The 23258-nt window shown below is 33.5% G+C and overlaps 1 protein-coding gene across 4 annotated transcripts in view; it reads right to left on the bottom strand.

The window, feature by feature from the left end:
* The window catches only part of LOC117339162 (leucine zipper putative tumor suppressor 2 homolog), a 90634-nt gene that overhangs the window by 50216 nt on the left and 17160 nt on the right, over positions 1 to 23258 (bottom strand). For 2 of the 4 annotated variants that reach the window (XM_033900585.1, XM_033900586.1), the window contains exon 1: positions 16934 to 17124. The exons of the other annotated variants lie outside the window; for them this stretch is intronic. The gene's annotated coding sequence lies outside the window, so the exon portion shown is untranslated. Of the gene's footprint in view, positions 1 to 16933; positions 17125 to 23258 lie in introns of those variants that run through there. 4 annotated transcript variants of the gene reach the window in all.

Below are 23258 nucleotides of genomic sequence, written 5' to 3' on the forward strand. Positions count from 1 at the left end.
CAGGCCCAATATCAAATCCCTGCCGGGCCTCTTGGTTATTGAGAAGAAGTTGTTAAAATGAAAAAGCTGATGCCGGACAGACGGACGGACACACCATGGCATAATTAAGCTCACTTGCCCTTTGGGTAGGTGAGCTAAAACAAAAGACCTTATTCTCAATAAACTAGTTTAATTTGTAAAGTCAGAAGTAAATCAGGATGATGGAAATAAAAAGACCCTATGGACCAAAGAAAAAATTTGAACCCTTTCACTTATCTTATGTCAAATATCCATATAACTATCATGGACAAAAAACTCCTATGGTCTAGCTAATTCAAAACTACCATCCAAACTGCTATCTAAAAGCAACAGCTCTGATGCCTCTTCCTTTTGGCAAAAAAACCTATACAATCAAAAGCTACCCAAAATACAGCCTTAAAAAGACAAATATGTATTTAAGGTAAATCATTTCGGACCAGAATTAATTGCCACTGAGAAACTGCATCACCAAATATAAAGATCTTATTCATGGGGTCTTTAACATGGCTCCCTCTTTTACCGTACCTTGTTTCCTTGTCATCTGCCATATATGTCTTCTGAGACTTCACTGGTCCTACTCCAGTGTCAGAGGTGGGTTCGTGTTAAGTCCTGGAATACTTTGTTTACATCCACCTGGCCTGATATTTGAGTCGTTTTTGAATCATTTTATCACACATAGAGACCCGGGGTAGAGTGTGACACCCAAGATAAACAGGTGGAGACTAATCTCTCGGCTAGGTGTTAAGGCTTTTGAAATACAGTTATCAGGTCAATCTGAATTAAATAAATGAAATTTTCTCACTGGATAAAAATGGATTTAAAAATTTGTTTAAACTTGACACGAAAGATAAACAGTTTTACAGCAAGCCTGACCCCAGTTAATGAGGATTTAGCGTAACTGGGTGCTGTGATATGTCCGGGATATGATTATACATTATCTCTTGTTTGACAAGAGAATTTGACCCCAGATAATGCCCTTACAATTCAAGGGCCAGGATTAACACTGGATCAAATGGATAGCTGGACAGCTTTTTTCTCTGGATAGCTTTTACTCCCTGGACAGTGTCCATCACACTGATTACCAGACTGATAATCATTTTAATCCTAGACCATTCAACAGTGTCATATACAGTTATATTTTCAACCATTTGGAGATTCCCATCATGAAATTACAGTGTCCATCAACATGCTGATCACCAAAAATCCACAAATGATTTGGTTCAGGAATGCTTGTGACATTACCTGTAGACTGGCCATACCTGTCGATTTGGGAAATATACCAACTTTTGATTAAGTTTCAGATTATCAGTAAATCGTTTGATAAATCATAACTTATTGGTAAAATTGAGTAGGTTCATCAGAAAGGAAAACTTAGTGTGTCAAAAGGAGGTCAATCAATTTTCTTTCTGAGGTATGAAATGATATAGAACATACACTATCAAATTTTCCCCTAGAAATTTTTATAATGTTAGCAAAATATGTTGTAAAACTAAATGCAAATTGCTAGATGACCCAAATGGCAGTTATTACCTGAAGAACTTACATTAACCAGGCAGCATAGTTTATCATGAAAGTGCTTCAGAGATATCAGGTCTTAGTCCCTATCAGCACCATCTCCTTCTGATGTCTCAGTGGATAACTAGGTGTGTTGCTCTTAGTTTGTTTGGTGATTAATAAGTTTGACAACAACTAATGTCAATTATGACAACAAATGATTCTGCCACTGAAGAAAACTTCTATAGTGCCATCATACTGAAATGTCATACCTGGACATGGTAGTGCAGCCAACACCCTATCCAGTCATATTATACTGACAACAAGTAAACCAGTCCTTACCACAAGCTTAAAGCTGAACGTCAACCAATGTGTTCCAGGTTGAAACTTAAAACTGAATGTCAACCAATGTGTTCCAGGTTGAAGCTTAAAGCTGTATGTCAACCAATGTGTTCCAGGTTGAAGCTTAAAGCTGAATGTCAACCAATGTGTTCCAGGTTGAAGCTTAAAGCTGAACAACAACCAATGTGTGTCAGGTTGAAGAATTATTATAAAGAGATGTATATATAGTGTGCGACTAGGTTGGTGGTTTGATAAAATATTTGTTAAGAATATTTAGTGGTTCCAGGATTAAATTCCTGTCTCGTCCTGTCATATTTCCCTTTTCTGACTGTTACTCATCTCTTTTGATATTATATTCCTCAAAGCATGTATTGTGTACCAGTCTATTGATGAAAACATTAAAATCAGAAATAAAGTGCTTGAACCAAATAAACATTTATAAAACTCTGTCTGAATATCAATATAGAAATAAATTATACATACACATTGTAGATCCAGACTGGGTCCTCCATAATGTTAATCAAGGCAATGGCTATAGATCCCGAATCATCTCATAATATGATTCAATGTAAGATCCACAGATAGTCTAAGCCATTACACTCCCACTCATTTCAATTTGTTTAAAATCCTTCCTTTTTTAAATGTCTCACTCCTGTGGAATCTCCTTTATACACAGGTATTCATTATCACAAAATTTACACCTTACACAAGTTAAAACAGAGGTATTAAAATCATTATACCCTGAGAGGCTAAATAGTATTAACGTTTGTTCCCCGAGTCTAAACCCAAGTCTTCAATATCCTCCACAATTATGTTGTAAGGGAACTTCTCCTACCTGTAACTTACGTATAAGTTACTAAGTTTTTATGACATCAACTTCCCCAGGTGAATCAAAAGGAAATGAGGACCTATCAATCAGTCTGTGTACCTGTACAGCCGACGAGATTTTATACCTACTTAGTTATAAACCTTGTATACTGTTACCTTTAATAAGCAAGCATTTCCAAGGTGAGTCCATGAACCATGAAATAGAGCCGACTTTTAATTTTATGGATGTCTGCTATTTCACTGTATCCAAATTACAAATATATGAATGCAGAAAGTTACAAAACTCACTGACCCGAACTAGTATTACATTACTACTGCAGAATTTACCTGTATTTTTAGTTTTTGCTTCAATGTCGGATATAAATTAAAGCGTTTTTATTGAAATATGCCATGTTATATTGGTCGGGTTTTGTGTCCTGTCTCCCTATCCGCCCCTACATCCGTTACAATGTCATAACAGATGAGATAACAACAATGCAACATCGCTGCTCACCTAACTTTTATTACAAAACCCACTTTCATGAAATTTTTGTCACTGGTTCATTGAAAATGTTTTCTGTAGGTATCAAAGCTGCTGAATAAATTTCCTCAACTCTATAGTGATGGTTTTTAATGGAATTACTTTGAGCTGACTTCATTTCCTAAAGATGATCGAATCTTTTACAATGAATGCAAAAATGATAGATTTTAAATAATACATATAAATTTCATCTATCATCCACACCAAAGAATAAAAACAGTAAACATGGTAAATTTTTCATCTATCGCCCACACAAATGAATAAATACAGTAAATATGGTTAAAGTTTCATCTTTTTCCCACACCAAAGAATAAATACATTAAATACAGTCAATTTTCATCTATCGCCCACACCAAAGTAAAATTTCATCTAACTAACGCCCACACCAAAGAATAAATTCAGTTAATATTTAAGTTTCATCTATTTGCTCATACTGAAAAATAAAAATGGTTAAGTTTTATCTCTCACACCAAAGAGTAAATACGGTAAAGTTTCATTTATTGCCAATACTAAAGACTTAATGGTTAAGAAATGACTGCAGCTTGATGAAGGGTGAAATGTAATGGTCTCCAAAGCTTTACAGTTATTGTCATCAGCCGATTATCTAGACAGGTGAAAAGGTTTGATAAAATGTCGTTAAGGTCCACAAACACCTGAGAACAGTATTATACCCTTGAACAGCTAGTAATGTCCAGGTAGGGTGGTCATGTTGGAAATACTGGCACCTGACAAGACTGCAGTATTGTCCAGTCTCGTTAGTTAAAATAGAAGCACCTGGGAACACCTGTATTATACCTGTTGACCAATAGGAAATACATAATCCCAGCGAGACTACCAGGTAGATACAGTTTCTGTTTACTTTATGATGAATAGATCGGAGAAAAATAAACTATTGCTTCCAATGTCTATGGTGACCAAAAGTAGGTATTGAATATGTAAGATAACTTCTCAACAAAACTGCTGCAAAGATTTAGACTATGATAACAAAATGTTGACATTTCTAACTGAACTTGTAAAAGAAATCCAAGATGAAATTAATTTTAGAATTCACACTCAATAAAAGGAATTAAAAGTAATAATATGACTTTTTATGAATAGCTAGACCAATTTAAATTCAGCCTATACAATGTACCTCATTTCACTAGCAAAACCTGCATTGGAAAATGCAACCTAAGGCAATTTCACACCAACTTTACAGTTTTAAAATGACACTGTGAAATTTAACAAATACCTTTAAACAGACAATAATAAACATTTAATGGCATGCTGAAATTCCTGAGTGACAGTTAGGATGTGGCTATTGTCAAAATGTCACAGGTAGAGTTCAAAGCCAGCTAACACATCAGTAAATGTTGAATGAGATTATTCTCTTTAACATAGCCCAGGATGATATTTACAAGTTTACAATATATACAACTAGATTTGTTTAAGGTCATCTGCTCTTCAATAAATTTTCAGAATTTTTATCATATTCATTTAACTACCAAAGACTTCAAACTAACCAAGGGATCAACTGTACCAGACATTGTCTTTTGATATTTCTCAAATATTTTAGTCGGATTTATAGTTAGAGTTTGAACCTATCATAATAAATATTGATACCAAATTTGCAATAAAGTAAATATGAATTTTCGTCCAATAAAATGGCTCGATGAAAACAAGATGCGAGGTGAAAGTACCAATTTACAGTCATACTAATCTTGTGTAAAATCAACTGAAATTCTCCTTACCACAGGTAAAAATCAAATTGTCATATATGACATCACATAAGTATTTAGAAATAATGTCATCTTCATCAGAAATCTGCTTTAACACATCGTCCTTGTAATTAACTGTAAATTTATACCAGCTAAAATATATCATCTGTCAGACATTTCTACAAAATATTAATAAGTCTAATTGGATGGAGGATCTAAACAAAGAAGAAACCTGAGGCCACAAATGTACCAATGTCATCTATAAGATTGATATATGGAGTAATTGTATTTTCACACACAAAAACTTGGGCACTGAATCCCGACTTTTCTGTGGTCACTAATGTATAATCAACCTATCGGTCAATGCCTGGAGATGAATACCTAGCAGGTGATGTATACCTATCGGGAATCGTTTTACATGTTCTTTAAGAGTATGTCATACATATTTAATGTTGATATTGTTCCCGAAACAAATACTCAACATAAAAATTTCACAAAACTCTACCTCATTTCTTGTTTACAATTTGGTACCAACTAACTGTATCATTCGATCTTCAACCTGGACGCGGTCAATGCCATTTTTATTGGATAGGAGTGAAATGAACACATGGTTGTCATTTTTGGCGGAAAAGCTTATCAATTCATGTTTGGATGAGTACCTTTTATATGTCTGTCTACCGGACACTTTAGACATTTTCAAAATAGCCCCCTGGGTTTTTTCAACCTTCCGTTATCAAAGTTGACATCTTACATAGCTTCGGTCAGTGACCCATACAAATGACCAAACATTTAAGGCATTAATCACTGAACCATAAAAAAGATGAGAGAATTTAGGTTAAATGTTTACATACATGGATGTCTGTCTCAAGGGAATTTAAAAGAAATCAGAATCATGCTCAACAGTACTTTTTGATAGAAATTAATTATTTAAGCAATGCTGACTAGAACTACATCCATTATGATTTCAAAGCAAAAATTCCACTTATAGGCTGTGTTTTTTACTTAATCTCCCTTTAAAAAGCTTCTTTTCATGTATAAGAGTAACATATCCCATCTCAATGTATTTACCTTTCATTTTGAGGCTGTGCATTTATTTGTAAATCCTGAACATCATTAGGGTAAAGACTGATAGTGTGCAAAAGTCCTCAGCTTGATCCCTGTAACTACTTATTTCTTCAGATTTAAAACAACGTACTGCTCAAGATCATGGTGAGGTTCTTTATTTTATTGCTTGTCTACAGAATTTGCCCCAGTAGAGGTACTACTTCATATCAGGACTCCAATAGATGTAAATCTACTCTTAACATACTAAAAATGAGGGCAATCACTTATTGTTCTTTAATTAAAGACATCCGACAATATTCGTCACATGTATGATCCTTATTTCTGATATGTGAGGTTTTTTTTTACCCTTACCAATAATTTTAAGTACAATCCTATTATAATAAATTAAGAGATGTGATTTGTTGTATGGAACAATTTGTAGGTCTATATAGTTTAAATCATAATAAAGATTGCAATCCAATATTCAGGCACATCTAGAACAGAAAAGTACAGCTACAAGATTTTGAAGTATAGACACAAAATTAGGGCAAATTCTCAGACATTATTTTATTAAAACATGTGTTTTTCATTACTTGCTAAAAATTCACAATTGAAGTTGCAAAGGAGACATTCAGCAAATTTGGTGATTCATTACATGTACTTACAAAAAATAATGGTAGTTCGTAAAAGATCCATTTAATTCATTCCAGCAATACCAATGAATGAGTTAGATGGTCTCTGTAAGGCAAGTTCATCTTGATCCCACACAAGTGCTTGTCAAGTATATGATGAAAATCGTCCAAAACCTACTTAACTTTATGAGGCCTGGAGATTTTTCAGGGCTCAAGATTTATTAGCTAAAGTAAGTTTCTCACCATAAAAGATTGAGGCCATTTTGTTTGAAGCTCTGGTCAATCTTCATATATTTTTTACCATGTTAAACTCTTCAATAATTACATTTGTTAATCATTTCTTCTTCATTTTTGCCCATATGAAGGATATATATTTCAAACAACAGTTAATGTATCTGTCCACTACTCATAAAGCTAGCAACAGGTTTCTTTCTGTAAGAAATCTGATATGTTGCCACCAAATTTTATTTGAAGATAAAACTGCAGTTAAATATGCCATACACTTTTGAATAAAGTGATGTATGCTTGTTAAATCCAACAAAACTTGTTTCATCCCATTCAAGTTACATACACTAAATCTAAATGGTTAAAACTAGGTTTACTCCCATATTGAATTTCTTTGTATGCTCATCGAAATATTGAATACTTCTATGTTCTGTCAATAAATACTACCTTCTATTTAAAATGAAATTGACATTCTACATGAGTATGTTAAAATACCATGTATACACTTTCATCCAAAACACTAGAGATCTTTACCAAGTTGTGGAAACATTCCGTTTTCAACTCAGTATCTAACCGATGAAACCACTAAAAACAAACCATTTTTATATATTACCGGTATTGGTACAAAGGTTCAGCTTACACAAGAGTTCAGATTACACAAGGGTTCTGCTTACACAATGGTTCAGATTACACAAGGGTTCAGATTTCACAAGGGTTCTGATTACACAATGGTTCAGATTACACAAGGGTTCTGATTACACAAGGGTTCTGATTACAAAAGGGTTCACATTACACAAGGGTTCTGATGACACAAGGGTTCAGATTACACAATGGTTCAGATTACACAAGGGTTCAGATTTCACAAGGGTTCTGATTACAAAAGGGTTCACATTAAACAAGGGTTCTGATGACACATATAAGGGTTCAGATTACACAAGAGTTCAGATAACGAAAGGATTCAGACTACACCATAGTTCAGACTACACAATGGTTCAGATTACACAAGGGTTCTGATTACACAAGGGTTCTGATTACACAAGCGTTCAGATTACACAAGAGTTCAGATAACGAAAGTATTCAGACTACACCATAGTTCAGACTACACAATGGTTCAGATTACATAAGGGTTTCGCAGGTTACACATAATTTCAAAATACACAAAATTTCATATTACACAATTAAGGATTCAGATAAAGATTACACATGGTTTCAGATTACACAAGTGTTTCAGACCACACAATAGTTCAGACTACACAATGGTTCAGATTACACAAGGTTTCAGGTTACACATAATTTCAAATAACACAATATTTCAAATTATACAAGGGTCACTTCCAGATTACACAAAATGTCATATTACACAATGGTTACTTTCAGATTGCACAAAAAATTTCACATCACACAATTAAGGGTTCTGATAAATATTACACAAGGTTTCAGATTACACAAGGTTTCAGATTACACATAATTTCAAATAACACAAGAGTTCAGATGAATATTACACAAGGTTTCAGATTACAAAAAGGTTTAAGATCACATAAGGGTTTCAGAGTACACAAGGGCATATAGACTACATATAAGGATTCGGAGGGTTCAGATTACACAAACTGTTCAGAAGACACTACAAATTGTTTGAAAAAGGTAAGTTACAATGAAACACCTTTTAAATTCAGAGCAGCATTTGTTCTCATCATCCCAAACACATGTGAATTATTCTAAAATCATGGCCCAATTCGTATTTCTTAAAAGTAAATTCAGTTATGATACATACAGCTTTTCCTACCAACTCAAATACAACAATTACAGGAAGTGAGTTAGCACAGTTAAAGACTGTTTACAAAAACACTAAAATGCACATGTCATCTCATCTCATCCATCATTTGTGTTCCACACAGCAAAGTATTGTTAGTTTGACAACAACTTTAGTTTCTAGTTTTTTCAAGATCAATGTGGTGGACTTTTGTTTATTGTGTCAAAGAACAGGAAAAGCACATTCCTGCACCAAATGCCCGAGAGGAAACAAATCTGGGTTTCCAACATGATATGCAATGCCAATTGAGCCAAAGAAGTACTTAATAACTCTTTCATGTGACAGCTGAGCAACAGTATATACCTATATAACATTATACACCAAACATTTTTTACAATCATAGAGTAAAATACAATCAATAATTGAGGAAAATGTATTAAATAAATGGCAAAATCAAGTATTTGAAATATTAAGCTAACAAGACATGGTGAAAGTGTGATTAACTACATTGGATTTAACTACAAAAATAAGCTTTCTCAGCTTACACTGAGGCTATATCCAACTCCAATTAGGTCCTTATAATTATAAATGAAAGAGATCTGATCAATCACAATAAATGTATAATTACAATTTGTAGGGTTACAAGTTAAGTTTGACCTCTAGGGGTCTCACCTGCAACACTGCCCGACAGTGTTTCCAAGTCATTGCATCGACAGTGTTTCCAAGTCATTGCATCGCCATTCAGTAATAATGACTTCCATCAGGTGCAAACAGGTTGAGTGACGAAGATCTAAGGGTCGTAGTGACAGAGGAATCCTTTATACTGATAAACCTATATACCACCATAGCACCCAAAGGTGTTCAACTTTGTAATTGTTTTTTCAACATACACGAAAAGAATGTCCCAGACATTTGATTTATTACGGCCAAGACATTATAACCCTATATGACCTACAGACTAGAATGGGTGGATCCAGATGAACTTTATGGGAAATTCTATAATGGATTTTTAGGGAAGATAGGTGGACTATAGATTACAATGATTGATGAGTTGTGATGTCACAGCTAATTAACTTTCCTGTTCTATTATGGATGCATTTACAACATAACGTTTTATGAATGATACTGAGGTTAAGAAGAACAGAACAGCTTGCTATGGTGAGGAGGTTAATATTTCCATGACAGCCAATAAAAATATTCATGAACACCTGTTTTATGTCATTGTTATCAATTTTCCATTCCTGAGGAACAATTTTCTCTACAGGAAAAGAATAATAATCACCTTAAATAATACTGAATGGGAAAAGTAAATAATATTTATAAATAGCACCAATTTTTTTTAGCAAATTCAATTTTATTTTAAAAAAATATCATAATGCATTCAAATACTAAGTACTTCAAAATTTGTTGGGAAAGAAGCAATGAATGAAAAGATATTGATGTTGTGTAATGTTAATAACCCTTTAAAGTGCAATTTCTCAATGAAATGACTAACCAATGAACTCCATTGTAAATATCACATATCCAATTTTTGAGTAAAGAAAAACTTGAAAATGTTAAAAAAATTGAAAAGGGTCATTATGAGAGGTATGTTTGGCGGTTTCCATGGGTATACCACAATTTACTGTAGCATGTCATCAACTCAAGATCAATGTACGGATGTCCATGAAGCTGTTCGCAGGGACCAATGCATTATTCATAGCAGCAACTCCAATACATGAAAGCCATTTCCCTTAAAAGCAAAACGCTTGTTATAGTATGTTTTAAAATGTGCTTCAACACAGAAATTCTTTATCAGTAATACAGTATGCAGACTCCCCTTCTAAACCCAGTCAGCCTTGTAAAACATTTCAACATTTACAGCCGATATATTCATTTCTGAAATCGGAAATTAGTTTTTGCATTTTACAGTTTAATCCCATTTAATGTGCAGTTTTATGGCGAAACAAGAGAATTGATGGCTATCAATTCGTTCGAAATAGTCCTTTTCATTTGGCCTAGGCCAGATACCTTTGCCAATTTGAACACATTGAAAACTACAAAGGCCTGAGGGCATTCATCAGCACTCAGCATTAAACTGTCAAATTTCCAATCAGTCATTCATAGCTGCATGTACGCATGTTATTTGGAATTTATCTCTTTAGGCTATTTTTTTTCATCAAGACAATTCTGAACGTAGTGATAATTAAAACTTAAAAATTAATCATCAGTATCAGTGCTCCCCAAAGTCACTGAAGGTCAAAGCAAGGTCAACCTATAAATACAAAATGTATATAAAACATACACAAAGGTCAATTGCTTTAAGTCTGCATGTTTAATACATAAATATATAAGATTTATACAATATGTATAATTGTATTATTGCCTTGACCATGCAATAAAAAATGCGTAGTTGATTCAAGCATATTTCCCAGAATGTCGGAATTTAGCCATTTCGTTATTTATATGTACTTATATTAGTTAGTTCGATAGTTGGAGTATAGATTGCTAGGTCTCATCTCTGCTTTGGATTCCATGATACCTATTGCGGGAGCTCACAGGGCCCAGGTGTTCATCTTTGGCCATGGAAAACCGTAGCAAAATTTTGATGAAAAGTCAGTATAAGGTGAAAGGTTTTTTTGGAATGTCAAAAATACAAATTAAACAATGCAGCTGAAATTCCCTATTGGTAGGGAGTTAGATGATCATAAAAGGTGACTAAATTTTGGATCATTTTCTCTTCTTTTTGAACAAACTTCTTAATGTCTCCCTTGACAATGCCTCACTTGGCCTTTAGTTGAGTGTTTGCCCCTGTGAGAAAGGCTATGGGTTCTTTCCCCTGGCCGAACAAACCTGAATCAATGAAAATGGTAGATGCTACTCTCGCTTAATTCTCAGCATTTTGGGAGTGTGATAACTGGTTTGCCATATTGTCAAAAAATACGGCTGAGGTGACCTGCTGGGTGTCTTCAGCAGAATGCTTCAGTGAGCTAGCTGGCTAAAGCAGAATGAAGTCGCCATCAGTTCTGTGCTATCAAAATGAGACAAACATTGGATAAAACACATTCAAGTCCCAAAACATGTATATGTACTCACAAATTAAATATATTATACATGAATGAATCCTGCACATAAGGAGGCTGTTCTTTAATGACCATAACTGTTGAAAGGACATAAAACAATACAAAAACCAAACTAAAACCAAACTGCAGCTGCACATTTCAATCTGCATGTACTATCCTCCTGCATACAGGAAAAAAGAGAAAGAAAAATGGCAAATATGATATTTACACCCTAAAATGGAAACCAAATGAAGGCTGTGTGAAAAACTCTGATGGCGACTAGACAGAGGAAGTGATAACGACAGTTGGAAAGCAATATTCCTATGCATCAGGGAATCATTAATGAAAGACTATACCTATAGGCGCTATAGTACTACTACTCAGCGATAAAGTAAGGCAGTCGACCAGCAGGTGCAATATCGTATTGCTACATACGTGTCAATGCATGAAATATTCATCAGTTAAAAACAAGTCATCACACAGTCTGAACCATCAAATATTTACACCAGACACTAGTAATGATATGATTTCAATATTTGTCCAGGTAGATTTTATTGGAACACTGTAATTTGTGATCCATTTATTAGCTGTGCAGTCATCTGATCCTGAATTTTGTGTAATCTTTTATCACTTGAGTCTTAAAACAAACCAACAGTTTCAGAAAATTAAATTTAAATCAATAATTATGGTAACAGGTAAATATTCAAGACAATATACATTGTATTGTGTGCATCATTCAAAAGAAATCTAACCAGGTAATGAAACCAGGTTTTCAGCATGAAATATTAAGGAATGTCGTTACTGAAAGAACATGTCAAAATATTGAGTACAGAATATCAAGGAAGCAATATATAATTAACAGAACATAGCAAAATATTCTCCTTTATCAGAAAAACATGTCTCTTGACATAACCCATTATTGTGTTCAGCCCAGCATTAAGACATTATCATTTTCCAGAAATATCAACCACTCATTTATTATTACCAGTATACTGTTCAAGACAAACTAGGAACTGTATTACAGATTTAATATACAAGAGCTGTCCATCTTCATAATTCAGTTTTTCTTGTACAAATGTATTTTTGAATATTTAACAACTGTATACGATGCACAAGATCACATTTTGTAATGATAATGTAATGATGGTAGTGTATATTATCAAAGACTATTGTTTACATGTTGTTATACTTGTATGCTTATGGCTTTAAGTGAAATAAACATTGAAACAAACAAAATGAAAAAAGACAAGGTATAATCTTCGTACCTTAATAAGTAACGACACAAAAGTCCAATGGTAAAATATTGCTCGTTACATTATGGTAATGTTGCTTTAATATTGATTTTATACTTCTATGAAACATACCGTGTGTCATTTGTGGCCCAATAAGATGGATTGGTAATGAGACAATTACAGTAAAATATACAGCTGAGCCTTTTATCAATCAAATGAGACCAATTAAAGACACTTCAGTTTGCTTGTGATTCAATGTGAAACTAAGTGACAGTTAAATATAGTGATGAGTATACTGAAGTTTTGAATTTAATAAAGTCTAAAATTGACTATATTGAAATTTGATAAATCCAAAACTTCAAAAGATACCAGTACATCTTGTATGCATAAAATGTCACTGAACACAGTAATGAATCGATACAGTTACTGTAGGATTACAATTTGCAGTTACATGTTACATAATGTAGATGAAATATTTGGTTTGTTTTGTTTAACGTCTTTTTTAAGGACATGCCTGGTTTTGAGGTGGGGGGAAAGCCGGAGTGCCCGGAGAAAAACCACCGACCTACGACCAGTACCAAGCAACTGCCCCACGTAGGTTTCGAACTCGCAACCCAGAGGTGGAGGGCTAGTGATAAAGTGTTGAGACACCTTAACCACTCTGCCACTGTGGCCCACTGTAGATGAAATAATTATCAAAGGCATAGTATTTTTTCACTTAGCATGAATTTTGAAATGATGTACCATAATGCCATTTTAGATATGCAAATACATTTGAGTGATGCCTGATAATAAATCTGCTGACCAGCAGCCTCTTTTATACATATGATTGTGATAGGAGATAAATGGAAATTTTACCCAAATTACTAGAACAAGATCACACAGTATACCGCCAACCTAGGTCTGTACAGAATGTATCCAAATATGAGAAAGTTGCATCATGATAGGCTTTAGTTCCAGAAATATTGCAAAAACTTGAGAAATAGTTTTACAAACCAGGGCCTCATCTTCATATCACAAAGCATACCACAGTATTTTATAAAACAAGATCTCCCATAATCCTACTCACAAAGAAATATTGAAAAAATATCATGGATGTAAGCCACAAGTTTTATAAAGAACTGTATGCTTTATCTTGATGCACTGAACACAAGTTTCTTATAACATGAAACATCCTCCATCTTTCTGATTCTTATAAACGAGTGGTTCATCGTTCATCTTCCAGAGCCAGGCCTGTAATGTCTTTAAAAAGCCTTAAACCCATCAAAGATATTTTTTCATCATCAAAAGATGTTGTTATATATTATTGTATGGTATTTCTTTCTGTTTTCTTGCAAGATAAATGAGATAGAAAGGTATACCACTTAACTTACATCATAAAGGTCTTATAGTCTTAAAAACTTGACAGCTGTCAAGGCAAGTATATATAGCTACCGTATTTATCTGTGTAGACAAGTATATAAATATCTACCTGGTAACGTATTTATCTGTATAGGTAAGTATATATATATAACTACTGTATTCATCAGTGTAGGCAATTATATCCATCTGGTACCGTATTTATCTGTATAAAACTACCTGGTACTGTATTTATCTGTATAGGCAAGTATCTAGCTAAAGTATTTATCTGTATAGACAAGTCTATATATCTACCTGGTACCGTATTTATCTGTATAGGTAAGTACATGTACTGTATTTGACCTAATAAGGGTGCAGGGCCCGAGTAATTGACAGTGGGGGCGCCCTTATTAAGATTAATTATTCTGAAGTTTTAGGAAACAGACTATACCTTATAGCAGAATACCCAAGGCTGTGGAAACAGTAAAATATTCAGTCATAAAAATATTCCAGATGAAGATATCTATTCATTATCATATACTGGTATATATATTAAGCTTAAACATCACTTGAATATTCCTGTATATATGCCAGCTGATCTGTAGACCGGAGAACGTGTGTTCCACCATTAATATGTTCAAATGGAACTCTTTTGTGTTCTATTTATAGACACAGGTTATTTCCCAGATCATATCAGACATCGTTTTCTTTGACCTAATAATTGATTTACAATGTCTTTTACAAGCTTTCTGTTCTAAACAAAAGTTATTTATCTACAAGAATGAAGTCTTTTACTCTATCTTCAAATAAAGATGGTAAGTTATTATTTTTGCGTGTTTAGTTTCGGGTGCTCTTTGCACTGACATGTCATATGTAGGAATAGACAAAATGTGACGAAAACTTGTGTTCCAGTTACTTAATTTGCTGAAGAAAATTGAACACATAAAGTAGCAAAACTTTTCACATGCATTATTACTTTTGAACACCATTTTGACACTCAGTCAAAGATTTATTTCCTTGAAAAAAGGTAGGGACGCCCTTATTAGGGCAGGCGCTCTTATTAGGTCAAATACGGTATATATAGCTACCTATTCATCAGTGTAGGCAAGTTTATATATCCATCTGGTACCGTATTTATCTGTATAAAACTACCTGGTACTGTATTTATCTGTATAGGTAAGTATCTAGCTAAAGTATTTATAAATCTGTATATATTCAAGTCTATATACCTGGTACCGTATTTATCTGTATAGACAATTATAGCTACCACGTGTATCTATCTGTATAAGGCTACATATCTGTCTAGGCAAGTATATAAATATCTTATATTCATCTGGCATGCCTTAGGAGATGATAGTTTATCCATATATTAATTACCAACAAACACAATTTTTTGTCATAACCTGACTTTTAGGCTTGTTGCAGAAAAAATATTGTAATATATATAAAATAATGATATGTAGTCTCTCCTGTGTCCAACTCAAAAATTTTTTGTAAACTAAACTTTAGAAAAAACATAATTTCAATACAGCACTGTTAATGCGTCAAAACTGTCTTACAAATGTTATACATGCTAAAAATTATTCCTGTAGTGTTCATTTCAAAATAAATTCAATTCAAATTATCTGAAAACCATATTTATACAATGTGATGTAGCCACTAGCTACTACAAGATGATTCCAATCTAAAATAACTCAAGTTTCATGTTCATTGGTGTAGGAATCAAACAGCAAACTCATACGTGTCATGGCTTTGTTAAGGAATTACCAATGTAAAAAGTACCGTTTTGAAAATGTGATTTTACATAATTTGCATGAAGCTAACTATGCTTTTCGACTTGCACCATAGTTTGCTTCATCATGTTAAGTTCACTTACACATACAGTCTACTGCTAACTGAGGTCAAGTCATGTAATGTTGATACTTAAAACCTTATATACTATTGTTGTTTTTATCTTGTCAAAAAAATGTATTACCTGGACTCCAAAAACTAACCACAGACACCCACAATCTAGAAACAATATGGTGGAATGCTAGCTATGTCAAAAAATCTGGTTACAACTTGGATTTTTTCCAATTCTTTAAAATACATGTGAAATATTGGAACATCCTGAAATCTAATCTAAATTGGGATATGTATGTTGATGTCAGATTTTTAGTAAAAATTCCAAACTATTTATAAAACTGACGAAATTTGTGTACTTCATTTCCCTCCTCTTAGCTTGAAATCTTTTTACACAAGGTCCATGGAGAATCAATACATAACAATATAACTTCCAGATCTAGATTATGAAGACTGTACATGTGGTTCTCTGGCTTCCCTCATAGTAACATAACACCATTTCCTGTAGTTTGGAATCTGTGTGGGGTCTGTTTTTGTATTCCAACTCTAAAAGTGAATGTTACCCAGGACTGGAATTTAACACCTTATTTTCTTATTTTTAACTTCCTAAATTGATGTTGATGTTTAAAAAAATATTTTACCAACAATCTAGAAGTTAAAGTTTAAAATTGAGCAAAATTTAAAAGTTTTTTATTAAAACTGAAACTTTAACATTCCATTTTTTTTTTTTTTTTTTGCAAAATGTTAATTTAATTTGGTCTCAAATCCATTAAATGTAATCATATGTATTTCTCCAAGAATTCATACACATACATGTATAATGTCTACATCTATAGTAAATTCTATTCCAATGAAATCACTGAATCCATCATTTCATCTTTACTCTTAGCCAATAAAAAATAGCTAGGTTAAAGTTAGTCTAGTACTTACCAACTCTGCACAAGTTGAAAATTAACTTCTTCTTGATAAAACATCCATGAACGCCAATGACACTAATTACTATTCCAATTATATCGGCAATGATTACACTCACAAAGTTTAACACGAGGTAGCTAACAAAACATCCAACATTCAGAGAGAAACCGTCTGCTACCTCTCGTCTCAATATCACACAGAGCAAGCACATGAGCCGATCCAATACATTACCATCCTTCTCTCCCTCAAAAATAATGGAGCCATACCGTGACCTTAAATCACCCACGTTTCTCTGTATGCAGTCAGCCAATCAATTTTGTTTCCGTAGGGCGGGTTTATTTTGTATAGAGGGTGTTGCCTCTGTGTATTGAGGAATGTAAATATGAGACAGATGCACTAAGGCTGTTAGTGAGGGGTCACCCTACAGCATAGCCAGCCCCAGGGAGCTAGGCCTTGAGGAGGAGGGGATGGGGCCATATTGTATGAAGGCCTATATTATCTGATAACATGGCGGAGTCCACTAGAGATAGTTCTTACATTTATGATTAATGTGCAATTATTAAAAGTCCACTATTCCTATTTATTCAACCATCTTACCATCCTCTTGTAATCCTAGATCTACAAACTCTTTGATCAGCTTTTTTTTTTGTTTTTACGAATTGAAATAATCAAGGACTTGTTATACTGTATGTCCCATAAGTGGCCTTGTAATGCGTCCATGAAGAAATATATTGCCCTGCTTTCAAGTCAAAATCTATGACAAAGTAGGCTACAATATTCACCACAGAAGGTATCTATCTATCACTACTGCTCAGGTAGCAATCTTCAGGTGCTTATTTTTACGCAGCTGGGTCCACTTTGAAAATTGACATAATGTTAAATAAAGATGAGGGTAATTACAATACAATAATGTATCAAGTATGGGCACAGGGGTTCATGTAATGATATGATAAGAAATAGAGTCCGGATCATTATCTATGAAGTTTATTTACTACGCTGGCCAATTAAGGGTTGGTTATTATTCGACAATGCACTTTCAGATCCCCAACAGGTTCTGTTAAGGGGCATCTAAACAGCAAATCCAGCCAAAACAGTTGATATTTTACAAGGCTATACATCCCTAAGCTATTTATTCGTGTTTGAAATTCAACATTATTCTGCTATATAGATGACCCTTAATATAAGAGGTATACATATTGTGTCATCCTGCTTTGGTACTGCCAACCTATAAGGTAATAGCATGACTTTTGTTGAAAGATACCATAATACATTTATACAACATAACGTCAGTTTTAGCATGTTGTAAGAGCTAGTAGCTACATGTATTGATACTGTCATACAGTATTGCTTTTACTGTACCATGTTCCTGTTAATATCATGAAACTGTTAATAAAAATCCTTATCAGTTGTGATACATGTTGTCTTATGTGACTGTTCAATTGACTGGATGATGATGATTGTTGTTGTGATACATGATATGATTAATGGTTGGCTGATGTTACTTGTGACTTAAGCATTGATTAGTTAATGATGATGATGATATGATGGTGATGACATTTTTGTAGGTGTTTTCATATCCTTGTAATATAAACATCTGCAGGAATATCCATTGTAATATATTTAAGAGCTTTACTTCCTGCATATAAAGTTTTCAGGGTATGGTATACAAATGCATTGTGTAAAATCTCGATCTTGATACCCATTGTTATACGTACAGGTACTATATCCATGTAGAGGTACTGACATGGACAATAGAAGATTGTACTGATAATGCCCTATTTCCACCTGATAAATGACAAATGCCAATCAGAAATATGTGTCAACAATAATGCTCTAAAAATTATTGGTCAGAAGGATGTCTGTATTCCCTGTACAGGCCAAATAGTGTTTCCACACTCTGATCACAATGTTGTTTAATGAAATATGAAATAGACCATTTGATAAGGATATATATATATATAACCTGTGTCATTACTCAGGGTATGTCGTGTGCTCTCAGCCTTAAATTTAAAGATATCAAATTCTCTAGGAGAAAATAACCAGACATGATTGATAAGTCTAGTGTGTAAATTTTCATTTTTTTTCATTTTTCAAGTTTTCAACCGATTAAACTTATGAAGGACCACCCATTAGTTTTCAATTATGTTTAACTTTGTTGCATTGGTATCTACACCATAGAAAATGCATTGCTGTGAAATATATATATGTTTTCTTAGCTCCATTTTCGTTGAAATTAAATTCTTTTTCAAATTTTATTGTAAAGAATGGGTAATATGATTGTATCAATTTTCATGAATCGTTTTCCAGTTTTGAAGCCTGAGACTAGACACTGTCTCTTTTTATAATATATAAAGGCAAGATCTAGAATTTCGGTAGACACCTTCAGTGTTTGAAAAGTATACCAAGGTCTATTTATTCAAAGCATTGTTAGGTTGACAAAATTAAAATCAAGCAAATATTTTCAGGACATTTTTTCTTCATTGCTTGTCAAAATATGCAATAATCCAATATGTGTCTGAGTAAAGTTTTTCACTATTTTAAAAGAATATCATTTTCTCAATTTTGATTGTAGATAAAATTTGTTTAATGTAATAAGCTGATTATACTTTGAATGGGTATATTGTGATTGATCTGTCGAGGGTTCTCTTCAATAGTTAACATATATAGAAGGATTATCTAATTTCTAAGCCCATATCTGGTATGCTACACACCTGTAGTTACACAACAGAACCCCATTTGTATCAGATTTCTATAGATGTACAGTTTTACAATTTATGAACCGTAACTCTATTTCCGTTTTGAACTTTTTTTTGTGAACATTTTTCGCAGCCTATAGAAATTTCATGGAGGTATCTATTTGCATGGATGAAAATTACTTTAGATAAGATCAATTTGTATATACCTGTATTTATTAGTTTTTATGGAGTAGCTGTACCACACAAGGGTTTTATAACACCTAGCTGTCTATTTCATTATTCTGTTACTATTCTAAATCTGTGACAAAAAAAGTTTTTCTGTATGTTACGAAATGCAATAATTTCTGTAATTTTAAGCACAGAAATTCTAGATGAAATAAATTACCTCCTACTTCAATATGATATATGAAAGATTAAGTTAGATTCAAGACAATACAATTATTCATTTTGTATTCAGTTTGGAGACTAAAATTTTACATTAAGCCTCATCTTAGTAAATGTGTTATGCAGAATGCCACTACTGAATTCAATATCTCCAACAACAAAAAATCCCTTGTGTCCTACATTATGAGCTAAATGCAAGTGTAAGCTATTTTCAATCTCATATTTTTGGAAGAAAATGGAAATATACCAGTATCTCTAATGTAAACAGTATCTGATAGTATCTAAGCTTAAGATTTTGTGTCTTTGGTATGGTAGAATATAGATATTTTGTTTTCACGTTTAGAAATGATGATAATGGTCACTGTTTGAGATCCGCAACCCCATATTAAGCTGACAATGCTGATTACTGCTGGGCCCTTGGAGTTTGTCGGATTTAACTCTCCTGGGAAGAGTGGTAGTTTTTTTTCTGCAATTATAGAATTTTTACCAACTGTGTGATATTTAGGGGAAGAAAGAAGTTCAAAGATCAGTTAATGACTTGAACATGATATGTATGATAAATCTCCCATGAATGCCATGTTGTCAAAATTTAAATGATGTTTGTTCCTGTGCTAAATTACGGGTATATCCCTTTAGGCTGTCAGAAACAATATGACAGGTGTTTTATGTACCATTATGTATATAAATAATGTATTTTTCGTGTATAATCGAAAGATTACCCAAAGTAGCAATGGAGTTTAATTTGATAATATATTAGAATCTTTAGGAAAATTTAGTAATGTGCAGATACCTAACTGTTAAAGAAGAGAAGTGTTTATTTAGATGTTTTAGATAGTCTCTCAAGGTGCTACAGTCTGTGGGACTTACAGAATGGTTTATAATTACATGTCAAACAAGTCATGCTTCGCCATATAATCCATGTGTTCCATATAAATGAGGCACAATAATACATGCATTAATACAGCCATTTTGAGGCAGAATCTTCTTGTAGTAGTTGGTGACTACCTACCTGAACAATATATGGAAGGCCGGTTGCATGCAATCTAGACCAATTAGGGTAAAGTATCTTGCTCAAGAACACAACCACAACATTAGAGACCGGCAAGTTTCTCAGCTTCCTGGGAAACACAAACCGACCTGGGTAGTCATTAACATGTATAGAATATCCCTTGATAGATTTAGCATCTCATTTATTCCACTAATACATAAAAGTTCTAAATTTTCAACCAAATCTTTAATTTCCATGGCAACTAAATGATCTGGATATTTTTATCTAAATTTTGTTGGACAGATAATGTGTCTTGGAGACCAGATGCCCTTAAACATGCTTTGACTAGGTGAGTCTAGTAACAGGACCCTAATTTGGTAATTAGCTATATGCATATGAGTCCCTAGGGACCTAAGCGCTGAGAGATTGCTATCAGCATGATAATGAAGAGATGAGAATGCTGTTCTCTATACAGTTAGAACTGTGTACTAACCAAGCTATCCACACAATCGATATACATCCCACAATGCATTTGTCCATACTTTAGTCATCTTTCCAGTGAAATTCCTTGTTTCTGAGTATGCCTTTCTTCCAAACTTTATATATCAGTAAAACTGTATCCTATATCAGAACGAATAATTCTATAATTAAAAACATGTTTTATATATTTTGATTAAATCTAGCAGGAATTTATGAAAATATGTTAATGTTAACTACAATTGTATGCTAACCAAACTGAATATCTCTTATTTGAGAGTTTAGGGCATGTTCTGTAGAGCCTCACTTTTGTTTATTTTCTGACTGAGCCATGAGGGAGGGGGTTGGACTGAAGTGGTCTCATTTCCCTTGCATGTGGATACAGATTTCTGATAGGAATTAAGATAAGAATCATGGAGGGGAGATTATCACAACAGATACCAGGGTGGTGTGGTTTGGAGCAGTGGTTCTTTGTATGCAGCTGTAGTGCATTAAGATGCATGTTTCTGATAATGGTATAATTAAAGAAGTCCAGTCTTTCAGTAATGACAACTGAAAAACAGTATGGTAGAGTTAACCTGATTTGTTTAGTTTCTATATATATTCCCCTGATATGTATAGTATTGGGTACATTGCTCCAGTCCCCAAACACTTTTTAACTGTGACATGCAGGTTTGATTCCTATATACTAGCTGGCAGAGGGACTTGGCACAAATACTTTACACATGTTCCTGTGATTCCTGGTACAAGATAAAAATACTCAGGTTTTACATTTTGTAATCATAAACATCATTATAAGTCCCCAAGAACATTAATCTCCCTCATGGTGAAATTAAAGATTTAAGGTTAAATAACATCTAACTTAAGGGTTGAAGTCCAATAGCTTTTCAGAATTTACAAAAGTACCACCATCCCTCACACTAGTCCTCAATATTTATAAATTGTATAATTTATAATATATTTCTAAGGAGCACATGGAAGTAACAGATTGATGGACTGGAATCCTTCTAGAGCTAGGTAGACTAAATCACACAATCTGAAAACTTACAGGGTAAGTAATTCTTTATTTTTGACTTGGACAAAAAACCTTAGAGATTTGGTTACTTAAATATATGTTACAGTGATCTAATGATAAAAGTAAGAGGTATATCCGATGGGAAAATGCTGAGATTTTAATCCAAAAATTTAAGTCGGATTGAGCAGATGAATAAGACTAGCTTTTTATCCTACAAATTAAAATCGGAAACATCAGATGGAAAAATAACCTAGGTAATGTACAAATTAGAGTCGGGTTGATCTGATGAAAACAGATTGACAAAGAGTGTTAATCCAAAGACTGGATTTCAGTATTTACAGGATCATTATCAGGATAACTGTTCAGGTATTGACACGCCCCTTCTTTTTATTACCATACAGGTGGGAGAAGTATGGGCTATAGGACTGGAGAGGTACCTTAAAGTGTGAATATAAATCTTATCTAAATGGTCATCATTACCTCTGGAAAATGCCAATAAAATATACTTTTTATATCAAGTACATCCTTTCACCTCAAAGAAAAAAATACTCCCCATTTTGGTGTTTGATCTGATGACTAAAGGATTATCTGTCTACATATATTTCCCGAGGAGACAACTTTTTCCATGGAAGGAAATACATATACTGCAAAAACAGGAGACATTCTTTTGTACAGTTGTGACAAAGGAATGTATACATAGAAACTTAAATCATTTCCATATGTACCAGGGGTTATTTTATCTAGAATCAAATGAGATACAGTACATACAATTAAAATGTT

The sequence above is a fragment of the Pecten maximus genome, chromosome 12, assembly GCF_902652985.1.
Source record: "Pecten maximus chromosome 12, xPecMax1.1, whole genome shotgun sequence".
Classification (NCBI taxonomy): domain Eukaryota; kingdom Metazoa; phylum Mollusca; class Bivalvia; order Pectinida; family Pectinidae; genus Pecten; species Pecten maximus.